General features: G+C 43.9%; 1 protein-coding gene across 1 annotated transcript in view; it reads right to left on the bottom strand.

Annotated features, from left to right (window-relative positions):
- LMO7 (LIM domain 7) overlaps nucleotides 1-16,376 on the bottom strand; it is a 128,388-nt gene extending 112,012 nt beyond the window's left edge. The window contains exons 1-2 of the mRNA XM_065423786.1: nucleotides 16,312-16,376; nucleotides 11,011-11,080 (exon numbers count right to left, since the gene is read on the bottom strand). The gene's annotated coding sequence lies outside the window, so the exon portion shown is untranslated. The remainder of the gene's footprint in view (nucleotides 1-11,010; nucleotides 11,081-16,311) is intronic.
- Between the last annotated feature and the right edge of the window lie 2,479 nt (nucleotides 16,377-18,855).

Here is an 18,855-nt window from a genome sequence, read left to right on the forward strand (position 1 = left end):
TTCTGCCCTGCCCTGTGCTTGTCTGGAGGCATCTCCCATGGCTCTTTGTGCTGAGATGCTGGACAATTCTTTCCCAGTCACTTGTATCAATACTAGGAGAATTTGTCAATCAGGGGGAATTGTGAGGGAAAGCACTGGAGGACCATCAGCACTCAAGTTTTTTATTTTGTATTCTCACTTCCCAAGTTAAAGTGGAGGCCACACTCTAACCTATATCCCCAGTCGGGTCAGCTAGCCTGGGCTGAAAGCACTTCCAAACCCAGGTTAAAAAGGTTTGTGTGTGTGGGCAGTAGGGGAGTTTGGTCTAAAAGCTAGGTAAGTCTGCAGTGAAGATATTCCACAAAAGACAAGTCAAAACCACTAGACAAGACATGGCTCAATAGTCAAGGAAAGGGAAAATGAAGAAAGATTTTTGGTGAGGAGGAGAATGTGAGGGTTCTTAGAAGGGAGCTTTAAGGAAGAGTTTGTATCAGAGATCCAGTGACTGCATCAGTTTATTATACTCAGTGATGCTTGTAGTTAAGGTTGCTTAAACACTTAAAAAAAAAAAAATGAAAAAGTTGCTCCAAACCAGTCAGTGTAAGAAACTAGAACTTGTAAGTCTTTTCTGCCATGGGGAAAGGAATATGCAACCAATATAAGCAAACACACAGAAAGGTTATCCTAAATAAACAACAGAATACCAATACAGTATTAAGTTCACTAGCCCAGTGGTTGTCAACCAGGGGTACGCATACTCCTGGATGTACGCAGAGGTCTTCCAGGGGGTACGTCAACTCATCTAGATATTTGCCTAGTTTTATAACAGACTATGTAAAAAGCACTAGCAAGTCAGTACCAACTAAAATTTCATACAATAACTTGTCTATACTGCTGTATGTACTATACACTGAAATGTAAGTACAATATTTATATTACAATTGATTTATTTTATATGGTAAAACTGAAAAATTGCTTACTTTCTCATTAATAATGTCCTGTGACACTTCTGAATTTTCATGTCTGATTTTGTAAGCAAGTAGTTTTTAAATGAGGTGAAACTTAGGGGTACTCAAGATAAATCTGACTCCTGAAAGGGGTACAGTAGTCACGAAAGGTTGTGAGTCATTGCACTAGCCATCTCTGAACCAAAGCTTCCCTGGCTATGCCCATTTCTTCTGAGGGTTCTGGGATTTTTATTCTACTCCTCTGATTCTCATTTGTTAAACGGCTGCACCATATGTGCCTCCAGCTCACTCCTTTTCCCATTACTTTTAAGTACTATGGTAAAAGTTAAGTGTGTCAACAATTTCACAGCGGAGAGAAAGGTGGTTATCCTGTCCAGGCCTGCCCAGTGGGTTTTTGTTCCGTGCTGCAACCTTAAAAGGAGCTGAAAGGAGTTAGGTGCCCAACAATTCAATTTGAATTGAGTACCAAACTCTTAGGCTCCTTTGAAAAATCAGTGTCTTGAGGTCCCTTTGAACTCAATCCTCAAGAGATTCACCAAAAACATATAAGCCCATAACTGTGGGTACAGAGTGAGCCAGAGCTGCCCTGAGCACGATAGACAGGGTTAAAAGAAGATAGGCCTTTTCCTCTTAACTGCAGCTGTGATTGTATCTTTTTTTCCTAATTGTTGGTGGGTGGGTATTGGGAATTTCTAGTTGTGCTTGCAACCTCTAGAAATGCCTTGGCCAGCAGGGAAAACAGGACAGATTGTCATGACAGAATTTGGGAGGGGTGATCTGTGAAAACAGAGCTTGTCAAAGGATGACTGACCTAGATGAAACTGCAAAGTTTTCCTCCACAGACAAGAACAGAGAAGCAATATGAACTTGGACCTCAAAGTTCAGAGCCCTATGGGCAAGAAACTCCAAGACCCTTCTCACCACCACCGCTAGCAAAATTGTAGGCTTTCCCAAAAAGTTGAGCATTTAGAGTATTGTTCTCTGCCCTCTTCTTCCCCACCCCAGAAACTCCTTGCCAGAGCACATAACTACACTAACTGGAAAATCTAGCTAAACAGGGCAAAGTGTCCAGCTGAGCACTCTTCTGCGTGAGGAAGAGCAAACTTGGGGGAAAAGTCAGGAGAGAAGGGACAATATCTACATGTGCCAAATTATTCTGCAATTTTATTGGTGAGCGTTCCTCTTCTATGAGAGAGAGAGACAAAAGCCCACTAAACATGGACTGATGTTAAAAAAGCAAAAACAAAAGTCAGAGGAAAACGCAAAGCCTCTTATCTGAAGATGTTTTATGCCAAGTTTCTCCTTGCAACCTCTGGACGATGTGTTTCTCTCACAGAGACTGAACTGGAGAGGCATAGCAATCTCTGCCCTGCCTCCCAATTAATAGCCCCCATCAACAAAATGGAAGAGCTACTACTGGTATACTCTAATCACTACAAATAGCTTTCTGCTCTGCCTGAAACACATGGCCAAAAGAGCTGCAGGATACGTTAACCATAGCACTCTAGCCTCTGCTTTGGCCATGCATTCACCAAATGCAGAGAGGCGTCTTGATCAGCAGCAGGGGCAGTGTGCTGCACTCCCACATTACCAACAAGATTTGTGGAGAAGGGCAGGCAGGCTCAGAAAGGGGACTGAACAAGAAATGCCAAAGGCAGGGCTGAATTCTAGTCTCTCCCATACCCCATCCAGCTCCAGAGGCCTTCCTTTCCACCCACACGCTGGGTTATCCACACCCTTGTCCTGTGTTCGCTTCAATCTTCGCTCAATGCACTCCCTCAATGCAAAGCTTCAGAAACTGAAACTTAATAAACATAAGTTTTGTTTTGCCTCAGAGCACACAGGGAAAAGGAGGAGTACCAGTACAGTCATTCCCCTTGAACTGTGCTGAATACACTGCTGTCAGCTTCCACACAGTGAAGCTTGCTGACTAGCGCTGGTTGAAAAAAAATAATGATTTTTTTTTCACAAAAATTACTGAATAACTTTCATTCTGCAGATGTTGGAAAAGAATGAGCTTGCCCTTTTGTTTCTTGAGTTAAGAACACAGAAGTTAGGCAGGAAGTTTACATCAAGTCAAAATTGTGAAGCTACACAAAAATAAAGTTACACCCCAGTCTGATGCTATTTTTTAATTCAGTGCTGATTTTTAAGCACTTTGGGGTATTTCTTACCTTAGCTGCAATGGAGTTACACGAGGGAATAACTAAGGCTCATTTCCAATCACTTCAACAACTGGCAGCCCCTTACTGAACTCACTATTTTAACCCATGCCTTAATTATCAGAGGGGTAGCCGTGTTAGTCTGGATCTGTAAAAAGCAACAGAGTCCTGTGGCACCTTTAAGACTAACAGATGTATTGGAGCATAAGCTTTCGTGGGTGAATATCCACTTCGTCAGATGCATGGGGGGGCCTTGAGTTGAATGCAACCCTGTTTTACTGCTCCCCTGATATTTCCCCGTTTTTCTCCTTTCATCCCTCTGTGAATAAATATTTCCCCTTCCTATATTCCTTGTATTTTTCCGGTGTGTTCACTCTGAGGGATTTGAAACAGATGCCCCTGGGATGGAAGGGACTTTTACTGCCGCGTTTCTGCACATGGTTTCTCTTGGCCAGAGCTGCCCACAGAGCAGACTCATCTTGGCCATGAGGGCACTAAAGTTACACTGTGTTGAATTATCCTTTATCTTACTCTGTAACAAAGATAACATTTATTGTAAGCATGTTTAATACCACAGACATTTGTGGCCAGTGAGGGTACATCTACACTGCAAAACACTCTGCAACAGCAAGTCTCAGAGCCTGGGCCCACTGCCTCAGGCTCATGCTATGGGGCTAAAAATAACAACGTAGACACTCCCACTCAGGCTGGAGCTTGGGCTCTAAGACCCCCACCCCTCCCTCATCAGTTTCAGATCCTGACCTCGAGCCAGAGCTGGAATGTCCACACTGCTATTTTTAGCCCTGTAGATAGTTGACCCTGAGCTTTGAGACTCTCAGCCATGGGTCTTTTATTTGCAATGTAGATGTACCCTGAATGCCCAACTTTCATTTCAGTGGTTAATCATTCAAGCATACCATTTATTGTCTCGTATCAGAGACAATTGTCTGTGGGCGAGGACTGGCCTGCCTCCCAAGGTCTGTGAAAGTGAGGGATTACTGCTAGCAGAGCACCTCACCCTCCCAGATTGAACTAACCTAGTTATCTCCATACTGATTTATACCTGCCTCTGGAAATTTCCATTACTTGCGTCTGATGAAGTGGGCATTCACCCACGAAAGCTTATGCTCCAATACTTGTGTTAGTCTTAAAGGTGCCACAGGACCCTCTGTTGATTTATTGTCTCGTTTATCTTTCCATCATGATTATCCCTGAACTGTGTGGGGCACACCCAAATTCTCTAAGCAGCAATATAATGAAACTAGACATGAAAACCATAGCTTGTTTTCAACTAACTAAAAAAAACCTTGGAAATAAAAGTGATCCCACTAAAAAACTAATCCCACCTATATTTTTTTTAAAGTAGAATATAGTTAAAACATTACAATAGCAACTGACTGATGTCCATTCAGAAAATAATTTGGTACATAAAAATACGCACATCAATTTCCTGTTTCTACAGGCAGAACACAACAGCATATATTTCAGGTGAAATTTAGAACGTTATTTTGGCTTTCACTATTTATTTTACCATATTCGATCAGTTTCTTTTCAAAATAATCTTAAAGCTACTGATCATAAAATCCTGCTGCACAGTCAAGCACATGCAATGCCTTCAGACCTTCATTAAAATATCCTATTGAAAAATTTCTGTGCAACTATTTAGTACAGTTATCACCAGCCCTCTCTTTAACCACAGCTAAGTATTTCAGCTTCATACCATATTTGCAATTCAGATCAGGCAAACTCTATCAGAGCAAAAACAAACCTGTGCAGGAATTCTGTGAGAAAGGCAAAGGGAAAATGAGCATTCAAGCCACTAGGTTTTTTTCCTCCAAAGGAAAATGATTCCCAGATGGCCACAATCTTGAAAAAAATAACTGTGCATTTCTATCAGTAAAGCCATGAGTGAGACCAATGTGAGCTGCCTGAGATGAAGATTGCATGAAGTATTTTGGAAATATAGTTCTAGAGTTTGAGTATGACAGGGTGCAACTGATAAAGAGGCTGTGGCAGTATGAGACTAGAAAATCTCCAGCAGTAGGGTGTTGGCCTGAGATTTTGGTTAAAGTCCCAGCTCCACTACATACTCCCCACATGATCTTGGGCATGTCACTTAGTCTCTTTGTGCCTGAGTTACCCATCTGTAAAATGAGGAGAATAGTACTTCCCTACCTCACAGGGGTGTGATGAAGATAAATATGTTAAAAGATTGTGAGGCACTCTGATACTACAGTAATGGGGGCCATATTGGATATAAAAAAAGACACAAAGCATACTCCAATAGACAATATAAAGTGGAGGAAGAGTCCTGGGAGGAGTAATAGGCACTATGAAGACATTTTCAAAACACAACAGGAAAGACTGATTGGTAACTTTCTAATACTTTGAGTGCTTCCAAGCAATGGAAGTCCCATTATTCTGAAAGTTTTAAAGTAAACTGGACAATGCACAAGTAAATATTGCAAGGAGTAATCCACAACTGGCGGGATAGAGAGTTGATTACCAGAAGCTCTTTTCCATCTTTAATTTCTACATTTTTGATTTCACTGACCTGTCATGAACCCCTACAGTGGCAAGTGACTATGTTCAATATACACCTCTACCCTGATATAACGCAACCCGATATAACACAAATTCAGATATAATGTGGTAAAGCAGTGCTCCGGGGGGGGGCGGGGCTGTGCACTCCAGCAGATCAAAGCAAGTTTGATATAACGCGGTTTCACCTATAACGCAGTAAGATTTTTTGGCTCCCGAGGACAGCGTTATATCAAGGTAGAGGTGTGGTCTCCTTCCTTTGGATAAACGTGACTGGTTCTCTGTCTGAATTTCACATACACAGATAAGGTTTAGGATTTAGGGTGTTAGTACAATAAAGTGCATACACAAACGTTTGTTTACTAGTGGAGACCAGCAAAAGGCCCAATTTTAAAAAATTCAGGCCTGTATTGATTAACAGGGCAGTACATTTGTAATTATGATCTAATCCCATCATTAAAAAAAGAATTTCTCAATCAAGTGTTTCAAGGTTAAAAAATAAGCAGGATTTATCAGAGATTCTTAATTAAATATAATTTTAGCCAGCTGCATTGTGCCTATATTCACCCCATGTTATGGCTAATCTTGCTTTACGATGTTATTTCCGCCCCCTCAAACTCTTTGTTAAGGTCTTCACTGGGAATGGTAACACAACTTGAAATGTGTGTGTGCAGGGTCAGGGAGAGCTATATTCCTAAAAACAACGTGACACTCCACTTTTTGTGCTAGCAAACAAAAAATATGCCTGCAAACCTTGAGTTCTTAGAACTGATCTAAAATAATAATAATAATAATAATAATAATAATAAGAGATATACCAGCTTAAATGTGTTGGCTATTAAATATTTCAGTGATGATTCAAGCCAGAAGTTAAGCCACCACAAAAATGAAATTTATTCCATGGTTTTCTGGTTTGGATTATTGGCTGCTTCCAATGCCATTTAGTCAGTCAAGCTACTAACAGAGTAACTGTACTGTCTTCCACAAGGATAATTTTGATTTGACTCAAGTTCTTTCTTAGATTTTTTGATGGGGAAAAAAAAGAGTTCAGCACAAAAATTTTTATGTGAGTAAAACCCAAAGCCTTTCTAGGATGAAGGCCACTAACGCGCCATGCACTTATCTCATATGGAAACAGATATATTGGCTTTCCATAGTTTTCATAAGTACACATGTTAAGCTATCCCAACTTTATGGCATCTTAACCAATTAATTACGTAGCTCCTTCTCCTCCTCCTCTGGAGACTTAAGAGCTACATACTTTGCCCAAAAAACAGCTGAGATTTTTTACAATTCTAGGTTTTTTAAAATATAGAAAGTAACTGCAAACATTCTGCATTCCACTTGCAAGAAAGAACATAAGAACGACCATACTGTGCCAGACCATTGGTCCATCTACCCAGTATCCTATCTTCAGACAGTGGTCGGGGCCAGGTGCTTCAGAGGAAATGAACAGAACAGGGCAATTTATTGAGTGATCCATCCCATCATCATGTCCAAGCTTCTGGCACACAGAGGCTAAGAGATACCCAGACGATGGGGTTGCATCCAATGTTCCCTCTAACTTTTTCCATCCATGTGCGAAATAAATTTTGTTACGTGCAGATATGCGCCACGAGTAGAAACAAAAAACCTAGATATAATTTATATTTTAAAGTTACTACAGGGATAATTACTCCAGCCAGGACAGGTTAGGCATTTTAGAACTCACACTTAAATTTAATTATTTGAGTAGTAAGAGAAATAATTATGCATAGATCAGTCAAAACACTAAAATAACACTTTGAAAGAACAGAATTACAGAGAATATATGTGCATTGCAGGAAGTACCAAGTAGCAGCAACAACAATACAAGTATGTGTTGGAAGGTGAGCATGAAAGAGACTGAGTGAGTGAGTGAGAGAGAAAGTGAGAGTGAGTGAGTGAGAGAGAAAGTGAGAGTGAGTGAGTGAGAGAGAAAGTGAGAGTGAGTGAGTGAGAGAGAAAGTGAGAGTGAGTGAGTGAGAGAGAAAGTGAGAGACAGACAGACAGAGACAGACGCACCCCCCCCCCGTGTGAGCTGGCTGCTGGGGAAGTCTCAGAACCATTGCACTGTCTCTTTAAGAAAGGCCCTCACTCATCCTTCATCGCAGGAGCACTGAGTCCTCAATCACACTGTGTCCGTGCTCTGCGGAGATGGGGGTACAGGGGCAGTGGGAGGGGGACACCCTGATCACCCCCCACCGCACCCCTGCTCTACACAGCCAGCAGGAGGGTCCTGGGAGCAGCTGCAGGATGGAGCAATGTGCGGGGAGGGGCCAACAATCGCAAGCAGGTGTAAGCCGTGGTGAGGGGACAGTTCCTCACATGGGAGATCAGGTCCGACATGGCCTGAAAACATGCCTCCAGGATGAAGGCTCTGGCCCACGGGGAGTCAAGAACCACCCCTATGAATTCTATGTGTTGAACCGGCCTTAAAGTCCTTCGCTCCGAGCGGGATTGAGGGACCGTCCGCCGAATTGCCGCCAAATAGCTGAACGTGCCGCCCCTCTCCACAGTGGCCGCCCCAAGCACCTGCTTGACAAGCTGGTGCCTGGAGCCGGCCCTGGGCCCAGGTCATGGCAGGTGGAACACACCAGATCGAGGCTTCTCTGTACTTGGTTCCAAGACCTGCCCTTGATGAGCCAGTCATCAATGTCTGAGGTAAGTGACCACCGGCAGCATACATTTTATAAAAACCCTTAGAGCCAATGAAAGGCTAAAGGGGAGTGCTGTAAATTGGAAATGGGGTTCGCCCACTATAAAACAGAGGAAACGTCTGTGACTTTGCAATATAGAGATGTGGAAATAGGTGTCCTTCAAGTCGAAGGTGGCGTACCAGTCTCCTGGATCCAGGGAGGGGATGATGGAGGTCAGGGAGACCATGCAAAACGTCAACTTTCCGAGAGACATTTTGAGGCATCGCAAGTCCAGAATGGGTCTGAGGCCCCCTTTTGCTTTTGGGATTAGGAAATAGCGGGAGTAGAACCCCTTTTCCCCTTGTGTCCCAAGGGACCTAATCCACCGCCTCCATGTGCAGGAGCTTCTTGACCTCCTGAATGAGGACTTGCTCATGAGAAGGGTCCCTGAAGAGAGACGGGAAGGAGGGGGGGCTGAAAATTGTAAGGTCTAACCATGAGACACTATGTGTAGCACCCAACGGTCTGAGGTGACTTGGGACCAGGCCAAATGGAAGGGACAAAGATGGTTGAGGAAAGAGTGGGATGGATCCTGGAAGGTGACGGGCGTTGCTCTCGACCACACCCTCAAAGTGAGAGCTTCTGGCCCCTGGAATGTTTTGCAGATTGGGCTGCATGGGTGAGCAGGAGGAAGGACGACGATGGCGGCTGAAACTGGTGGCTGAAACTAGCGTCTCTGTCCCTTCTTGCAATTCCCTGTTGAGACTGCCAAGGCCTAGGCGGTGGCCAGAACTGCTTCATCATAGGATCTGGTGTATGCATTCCCAGCAAGCGAAGGGTGGCTCTGGTGTCCTTCAGCCCATGCAGCCTCGCATCCATGTAGTCTGAAAAAAGACCGTTCCCATCAAATGGGAGGTCTTGGATGGAGGTCTGCATTTCCTGGGAGAGACCTGCAGTCTGAAGCCAGGAGCTGCGTCTCATCACCACCGCCGACGTGACCACCCTGACTGCAGAGTCCACCACATCCCATGCCATCTGGAGGGAGCACCTGGCAGCCGCAGTGCCCTACTCCACCAGGGTGCCAAATTCTTGGGCCAAACCATGTGGAAGGGACTCCTTGAACTTATGGAGGGAGTCCCATAAGTTAAAGTTGTAACAGCCAAAGAGGGCCTCATGGTTCGCCACCCAGAACTGCAAACTGGCCGTCGAATAACTCTTTCTCCCAAACAGATCCAACCATTTGGCCTCTTTATTCTTGGGGGTCAAACTGGTATGCCCCTGCTTGTCTCTTTCATTGGCCGCAGAGACCACCAGTGAGCCTGGGGGAGGGTGGGTATAGAGGTTCTCAAACCCCTTGGCTGGGACAAAGTACTTCTTTTCGGCCCTCTTTGAGGTGGGAGTAATGGAGGAAGGAGTTTGCCAGAGACCCTTGGCAACCTTAAGGACACTGTTGTGCACCAGTAGTGCGACATGGGTTGGAGTGGAGGCTGACAGAACATTAAACAAGATGTATGTCTGTTCAGTCATTTCTTCCACCTCCGGGCCCAAGTTCTCGGTCACTCGACACAGCAGAGCCTGATGTTCCTTGAAATCGTCCAGAGGGCTTGTCCTCGAGGGTCCTGCAACCACCTCATCTGGGGATGAGGACAACGATTGCACCACTGTGGGGAGGTTCCAGGACATCTTCCCCTGCGGGGGATGGAGGCTTAGGGGTAGGCGCTGTTCCTTTTGCTTTGACCACCAGGCGCGCCTTGTGCACTGAGCCCAGTGCCATCAGTGATGTCAGCTGCTTCTCCGAGATGGCAGCCGATAAACGGTGAAAAGGGGGCATTGGCATAACCGGCATTCCTCATGCGCCTCAATAAGGCCACTGGCCATGCTGCCAAGTCAGCGCCGTCAAAGCGGCCTCGGGTGCCTATTCACGCTGGTGCAGACTAGGCAAGGGACTGAACTGGGCTTCCGTGCCGGAGGAATCCCCTTCCGGTGACCACGGTGGAGCTGTCAACGACTGGGTCTGCTTGCTGACTGTCGCCACTGGGGACCAGTGCCCAGAGCAAGGTGATCAGTGTCAGTATCAAGGGGACTGGTGCGGGGGGGACCGGAGACGCAACGGGGAGCAATCCCAATATGCAGGCGATTAGGACCCATGCCTAGAGGACAATCTGCAGGAGGATGAGTGGCGTCCACTGCCCCCTGAGGGATCTTAGTGGCTGGTTTGCCCTCTTGGGGAGCCTTTGCCAATTCCTGGGGCACATGCTGCATCGATGGTGCGGGTGGAGGCCTGTACTCTGTTGGCACTGGGGGAGCCTGTGAAGGCGTTGGTGCTGCCAGGGTTTTTGGTCCCAAGCCGCTCCTGGGAGACGGTGGTGGACCTTCACAGGGCTAAGGGCCCCAGCTGGTGAGGAGCGAGCGTGTGGCTCCGGAGTGGCTGGGCAGCCCAAAGGCCTATGGCACTTTTGCTCAGTGCCAGGGAGCCATGCTTTTTAGTCTTCTTTTCGGCACCAATGATGGGGAACGGTGCCAAAATGCAATACAAATAATAGACAGACCTATTTGCATAGCACAACAGTAGCTATTGTACACCAGTTCTAAGAGAAAAATGGTTATATATTGAAACATAAAACACAAAGTACAGGACAACGTTACTTTAAAATCAGAGAGAAATCTTACACTGAAGATATTGGAAATGATTTTATTACTTACCAAACCAGCAATTGGAGTAGATAGACGATTGATCTTCTTAATGATGCCAGGTTTGATCTTGTTAATCAAACTAAGAATAAATGAAAACATTAACCATGATGCTATTATGTAATATCGTTAACATTTTACCCTAGGCATACAAAAAATAAAAAAATGTTTGTGAAAAATTGTTTTTACATATTTCTGATTTAAATTTGAACCTACTAAAACAGGATATAAAATAAGCTGATACTCAGCCTTTCCAAATATAAAAAGCAATCATCACAAACAATCAAGAGGCAGGACAGCTGAGAATGGCAGAGAGAAGGCACAAAAGAAATAAGAAATGCATAGATGAGGGAAAGAAATGGATTCAGGTTCTTGCCACAAAAGTGGAGATTTTTATCAGAATCTAATCTCTTTTGTTAAAAAAAAATTCTTCTGGTTGAGAAGATACCAGTATTTTAATTTTCAGGCTGAAAAAAATTTAGTTTGCTCTGCAAACACTATAAACACCACCAACAGATTAACTCAAAAAAAATTAATGTTTGTAAAATGGCTATTTGTCCACAAATGGTTAGTCTTTTATAATCAGCACAAAGGAAAAAAGGGTTATCACTAAAAAAAAGTGGGTCAACATTTCTTTAAGATGTGGTCAAAACTCAATGTTAAATACTTCAAAGCTTACGTTTGTCTAAAGGACACACCCAATGGAAGTCTGTAAGACTCAGTTTTAATACATTATGTCATTCACGATACAAAATAGACTTCAAGAACCTGGTTTTCAAAATCAAAAGCATGTAACTAGCATACTTTTAAGCATGTATGTGCAAGTCAGGTATTCATGCTAACATAGTCAAGCAATTGAGCCAATTACTCCCTCGGAGAATAATTAAGTAATATTTTTATCATAAAAAATGTCATGCAATTGTACTTTTATCCTAAATAAAGTTAAACAAATCATTAGGATAGCAAAACATATCCCTTTTTTTAAGGGTTGGAATAACTGGGGGCGGGGGGGGGAGAAATGGTTCTCTGGTTTATTCAATATAATTCATTAGTCCTACAGACCCTAAGGGTCTCATCCTGCTGCTGCATTCATGTGGACAGATCACTGCATCTGCATAGAGCACCAGTGATGTCCATACTAGGGTGACCAGACAGTAAATGTGAAAAATCGGGACGGGACGGGGGGCGGGGGTAGGAGAGAGAGAATAGGAGCCTGTATAAGAAAAAGACCCAAAAATCAGGACTGTCCCTATAAAATCAGGACATCTGGTCACCCTAGTCCAGGGATCTCAAACTCAAATCATGACAACGGCCACATGAGGACTAGTACATTGGCCCAAGGGCCGCATCAATGACACCTTTTCATATAAAGATACAAAAGCCCCCCGTGCCCCCACTCCACCCTTTCCATGAGGCCCCGCCCCTGGCCTGCCTCTTCCCACCCCCTCCCTGCCCCTATTCCAACCCCTTCCCCAAATCCCCGCCCATCCCACCTCTTCTCCACCTCCTCCCCTGAGCGCACGGCTCCCTGCTCCTCCCCGCTCCCTCCTGGAAAGCACTAAGTGCCGCCAAACAGCTGTTTGGCAGTGGGAAGCGCCTGGAGGTAGGCAGAGGAGCGGGAACGTGGCGCACTGGGGGAGGGGGGGCCAGCGGCGGGTGAGGGGAGCTAGGCGGCCGCAGGAAATAACTCCGCCTGCCACATGTGGCCCACAGGCTGCGTTTTTGAGACCCTGCCCTAGTCCATACAGTTCTGTGGGATGCACATAAAGATGCAGTTGCAGAATCAAGGTCGTAAAACTACCTGCTCTGCACAGATTACTTGCTCCTGCAGTATAGATTTCATAGAAAACTATTAAATTCCAGTAATGAGATGGGAAGGGTAGGAAGAAAGATACTTTCCCTTCCTGCAAATCAGGCGGAATATTAAGGCTCCAGGACTATGGGTATTAATATCTCAACGTTTCAGTAAGTAGTCACTAAAAATAAGAGTATTTGAAGATTTACAATAAAAAAAACTGTTGGGTGGGTTTTCAAAGAATTATTTAGCTTCTGAATACAACATTTTCATTTGTCTATGTTTTTGGTGCAGGTGGTTTAGAACATGGGATGGTCTACAAGTAGTATGACTTAAATGGCGTTACCTTTCTGGACTACCCACAGCAAATTCAACGTATTACAATGAGAATTCAGTCTCCTTTACCTCAACAATTGCAGCAGAGACACTCTGAAACAGCTTACTAGTCTAGTATTTAGTTTACTATTAGAATTTTTTCCCTCTATTATACCACAGTGGAAATACTGTAGTTGGAAAATTTTGCCCATTTTATTCATAAAGCCACCTTTCCTTCTACCTCTGAATATATGAAATTGAGATAACTTTTAAATTATCTATAAATCTTAAATGCTGACTGGAACAAGTTAGTGCAATGTAACTACATTTTCAGAAAGCATTTTTTTTTTTTTAAAAGAATGTTATATGCTAAGTCAACCTGCTCAGCAGAATTAATTTTGAGATGTATTTTACTGCATACGGCTATTAATGATAGTTAAATTAAGCCGATTAGCTTCAGAAGAGAGCTCCCATCTGCCAAGTGCAAGTTATTCTTCCATTCTTTTGCCAAACATATGACAACAATGACCACACTGCACCTTTAAGTGGGTGATGGGAGATTGTTTGGCTTGCAGGGGGAGAGGGAATAGCTCTTTACGGGCTGGGTGAGCGAGGCTTAGAAGCTGCTGCAAAAGGGGGAGTGGGTCAGAGTAGTGATGCTGACTCATCCCCAGGGACCAGAATCATAGAATCATAGACTTTAAGGTCAGAAGGGACCATTATGATCATCTAGTCTGACCTTCTGCACAACGCAGGACACAGAATCTGACCTACCCACTCCTGTATCAAACCTATGTCTGAGCCATTGAAGTCCTCAAATCATCGTTTAAAGACTTCAAGGTGCAGAGAATCTTTCAGCAAGTGACCCGTCCCCCACGAAGGACTGGGGAGTTCAAAAGGGTCAAGCCCAGTGGGAGAAGCCCCTTTTCCCCAGACCAGGTGGAGTAGCACCCACCCTCTCTGCCCTTAAGGTGGCAAAAATTACCAGGTTTGGTGAGGACCTGCTGTGGGCATTACACTAGCTCAGGGATTGGCAACCTTTGGCACGCGGCACGCCAGGGTAAGCACCCTGGCGGGCCGCGCCAGCTTGTTTACCTGCCGTGTCCGCAGGTTCAGCCAATCGCGGCTCCCACTGGCTGCGGTTCGCTGCTCTAGGCCAATAGGGGCGGCGGGAAGAGGCGGCCAGCACATCCCTTGGCCCACGCAGCTTCCCACAGCCCCCATTGACCTAGGACGGTGAACCGCGGCCAGTGGGAGCCGCGATCGGCCGAACCTGCAGATGTGGCAGGTAAACAAACCGACCCGGCCCGCCAGGGTGCTTACCCTGGCAGGCCGCGCGCCAAAGGTTGCCAATCCCTGCACTAGCTACTGCTTTCTAGGGGGACTGGGAAGGAATTTTCCCCTCACCACTAGACTGGCCTAGGTGGAGGAGATTTTTTTCACCTTCCCCACAGCAAGTTCAGGGAGGGCTTTGTTATTGTGAGTAGGGAAGGGTGTTAGGCTATAATGTCACAACTCATTGTGTAAGAGTGGGGCGGATGTCCAGTGCAGGTACTCCATAGGAAAGGTATACAGTGACCAGATAAATGGCTTGGAAAAGGATGTAAAATGGAGGTGTTGGTTAAAGGAACGGAAGGGGGGGGGGGGAGGAAGAGGCTTGCATATCATGGCTCCTATGACTGGTACAGCAAGGAACCAACCCCCTTCTCTCATAGCTCACCCACCTTAACCCTCGTTTTGTGGGGGATAAGGTCCCAGCAATTGGTTGGCTGGGGGACCTGGATGGAAAAAGAGGGGGGGGTGGCAGAAGTCTCCCCAGGTGGATATTGAATGAACATGGAGTTACCTGCACTGTACAATTTTATCTGCCGGGTAGTCCCAGACATCTAATAATAAAGTTCTGACCGGATTAAAACCATTTCTACTGCGGTTTTAACTTTTAAGAAATCATAATTCATTGTTCACTTTGCTGCTCAACTCCCATGTCCTGCAGGGGAAGATGGAGGAAGCAGCCAGAAAAATAGGATGGGAAGGAGAAGCGAGTGGAAGAAATGAATGAATGAATAAATAAACAAAACAGAATGTAGTGAGAAGACAACAAATAAAGACAAATGAGAGAAATACAGAACAAGTTGCACCGTGTCTGCACTTTTCATAATCATTGTTTATGGTACGTACAGACAGAAACGTAAAGGCTTGTAAATCAATATTTTGGCAGCTCATGTAAACTAGTATTCCCCCACGCTAACTCATCTAAAAATAATTTGGAGACACAGACAAAGTGCTATTTATTTTTTTATAAAAATATTCTACTAGGAATTCCTCTGTTCCCCCCTAGATATTTCCCGGTGGTGTTGGCATTCTGATGACTTACTCCTGCCCTGACCTAAAATCCTAGCGGATTAATGCTGCTTGCAGTCCTGGGATCCTGCACAGATGGAGTTTAAAAAAAAAAAAAAAAAGGGAAAAATAATTCAGGGACAGTGTGAAAGTTCTATTACTCTGACTCACTGGCAGGGCGAGTCCTGTTAGCTCCATGGCAGTAATTTGAGAGTGGTTGGAATGTTTCTAGAGGAAACTAGGGACAGTGAGCAATCATAGAAATAAATAACTGCACCAGCAGCTTGACTCAAGTCAACAATGGAGTGAGTGAAGGAGGAAAAAATACCACATCTTCTGTGTAAATAGTTCATTTGAACCAAAACTATTCATTTTGATTTAGAGTGCTTTAACGTTTTTAAAATTGTCAAAAATAAATGAAGAGAACTTTGAAACAAACTCAAAAAAATCAAAATGTTTAGACTTCCTTGGAATTCTGGTAGTAGGGTTTTTGGTTGGTTTTCTTAAATACTAGCAATTTGGCAGAAACAAGGATTCACAAACTATTTTGGTATTTCTGAATCAGCATTTTTTGCTGGGAAAAAAAAATGTGGATGAAAAATTTCACCCAGCTCTAACAACAAGTACCACTTGGAGAATATGACTTTTTCCCAATCACCTTCCATCTTCAATAGTGTGGTCTGAGACTGACAAGTAGTATATTTAATCTAATTTGCTCTGACAGATATTGTTTGCAGCCAAGGAAACATCAGTTGAACAAGATATTTAAGAGAAAATTGGCCAATTTCATCTTCATTGGTGAATAGGTGATATATTTAAGCTGTGCAGTTTTTACATTTATAGTGTACATTTTCCATACTTACTCGCACAACAGGACTCCGTTTTCTAAAGCGGCTCGAAAATCTTTGGTTCCAAAACTTTTCCCAGTGACTGCCTATAAAGAAAATAATGGTGTAAATTTGTCTTTTAAAAATAAAATACAACCGGTCTAGCAACAGATTGAGTAGTAGTATTACGAGACTCAGGACTTCACAGTCAGAAATGTATATCCATAGAGTTCTTTGGAAGTAATATCATCAATAAAAACAAGAACAAATTTGCATTCCTTTGTTTTATGCCTCATAAGAAGAGTTTACATTTAACTAGATCAGTAAAACCAGCTCCTTCAGCATGAACCAATTGTCAACTACACACTGGGAATAGCTACCATTATTTTCTAATGTAAACGATTACTGCGAAGTGTGCAAATCAAGGTAAATTTGAAACAGAAGAACGAAACAATTTACATGTTTCCCAGCTATTTTCACAGTTTGCATACACACACTTTTCTAAAACTAGGATACATAGTACAGTGCAGAATTTTCTAGACAGAGGGTTTTTTAGCTATATTTGTAAAGAGTAGTTAAGGCTTGCAAACAACTTTTGACTTATTCTATCCAGCCTTTACTCAATATATCCAAACTGATACCTATTTCTAGGGTGAGTAATGGATCTTTACTGATTTGACTTTTTTAAAAAAAATTAAAGGTGGGGAAAGGGAAGGTAAGTAAACTAAAGGGGAAATGGAAATTATATATATAAGCAAGCTTTTAAGGACCTGATCCTGCAACAATAAATGTGCATAACATGTGAGTAGTTCCACTATCTTCAAATCATTATTCCTAATAATAACCAAATGAATTTACATTAAAAAAAAATTTCTGAAAGTTTTTAAATTTTTAAACTCAGTTACAAAATTTTTATTTCCAAAGTGGCTATTGAGACAAACAAACCAGATTATCAAATATAATAATGAGTACATTATGAAGTTCTTCCTGTTTGGTAGGGTGTCATGTGTTGTTCCAGAATTTCACAACAAATAATCAGGCAGGAAGACAGAGTGTTCACTTCTAGATAAGAAACTTCAAAATTCAGAAAACAATCTTGTAACAAAAATAGTAAAACTGGTTCTTCTAGATAATGTGTGTCATTTTCCTGTTTAAAAAAATGGTTTAAGTGTGTGCTTGTGTTTGAGACTCATATCGACTTATAGCTGATCAGTTAGTGACATCATTTTAAGAGATATTCAAGTTTACCCATTAGCACATCTGAAAGCAAGTTCAAGTAGTAGCACCCGCCCTGCCCTCTCCCCAAACATTCATAGGTATTTGGGATACACTTAACCTTATTTTAGTACCTTGTTCTCTTTCAACCAGTTTTACATTCAATGAGGAACATAATGTTTTCTTCTTATATGGATTGCATTACTTACATTAAGTTAAAGATTTAAATATAGACCGTTTATATAAGAGTTTGTATTCCATAAATTAAACTAGGCCCCAGATCCTGCAAACACTAAATTTTAATCACCTGCATTAGCTAGTAAAAGTGAATTCTAGAAGAGTGGAAATCATGTTTGCAGGACTGGGGTCTAGAGTTGTAGTTATGATTCAAACTCAAAAATGACAGGAGGCACTGATCTAGTTAATTACTGAGTAAAATACCTAGGGGCCAAATTTTATCCTCACTTAGTCAGCTACTCCTTTGATGTACATCCTTAAGGTCAAGGCAGAATTTGGATTTAAATATGGACAGTTTATTCATAAAGCCACAATTGGAACTGTAAATGTGATATTTCTTCCAGTCAACACCAAAGTGGCTACATTTGTTGTGTCACTAAGCTGCAATGGCTTATTTACCTATAACCCACAAACCAAGCACCTCCGAACATTGAAATTCCAAGCAAATTTTAAACTTCGTAATTGAAAATCTCATCCGCAGTTAGGGTGACCAGGTGTCTGGTTTTCAAAAAGGGACTGGCATCTCCGGTCAGCACTGCCGACCAGGATGTTAAAGGTTTGATTGGTGGTGCTGAGGGTCTAAGGCAGGCTAGTCCTTACTTGTCCTGGTTGGCACCACGCTACACCCCGGAAGCAGCCAGCAGGTCCAGGTCCTAGGCAGGGGGGCCACGAGGCTCCGCGTGCTGCCCCCGCCCCGAGCACCGACTCCGCACTCCTATTGGCACCGCACTTAAATGCCTGCAGGCAAAAGCAGTGTGTGGAGCCCCATGGTCCCCCTGCCTAGGACCCGGACCTGCTGGCTGCTTCCAGGGCACATGCAGCATGGTGCCAGGACAGGCAGGCAGCCTGCGTTAGCCCCCCCGCTGCACTGCTGACCAGGAGCCACTTGAGGTAAGCCTGCGCCCCAACCCTCTGCCTGAGTCCTGAGCCCCCCCAAATCCAGAGCCCCCTCCTGCCCCCCAAACCCCTCATCCCCAGCCCCACCCCAGAGCCCACACCCCCAGCTGTAGCCCTCACCCCTCCTGCACCCCAACCCCCTGCCCCAGCCCAGTGAAAGTGAGTGAGGGTGGGGGAGAGCAAGCCGAGGAAGGGGGAAATGTAGTGAGCAGGGGCAGTGCCTTGGGAGGG

Source organism: Emys orbicularis, chromosome 1 (assembly GCF_028017835.1).
Source record: "Emys orbicularis isolate rEmyOrb1 chromosome 1, rEmyOrb1.hap1, whole genome shotgun sequence".
Taxonomy (NCBI): Eukaryota; Metazoa; Chordata; order Testudines; family Emydidae; genus Emys; species Emys orbicularis.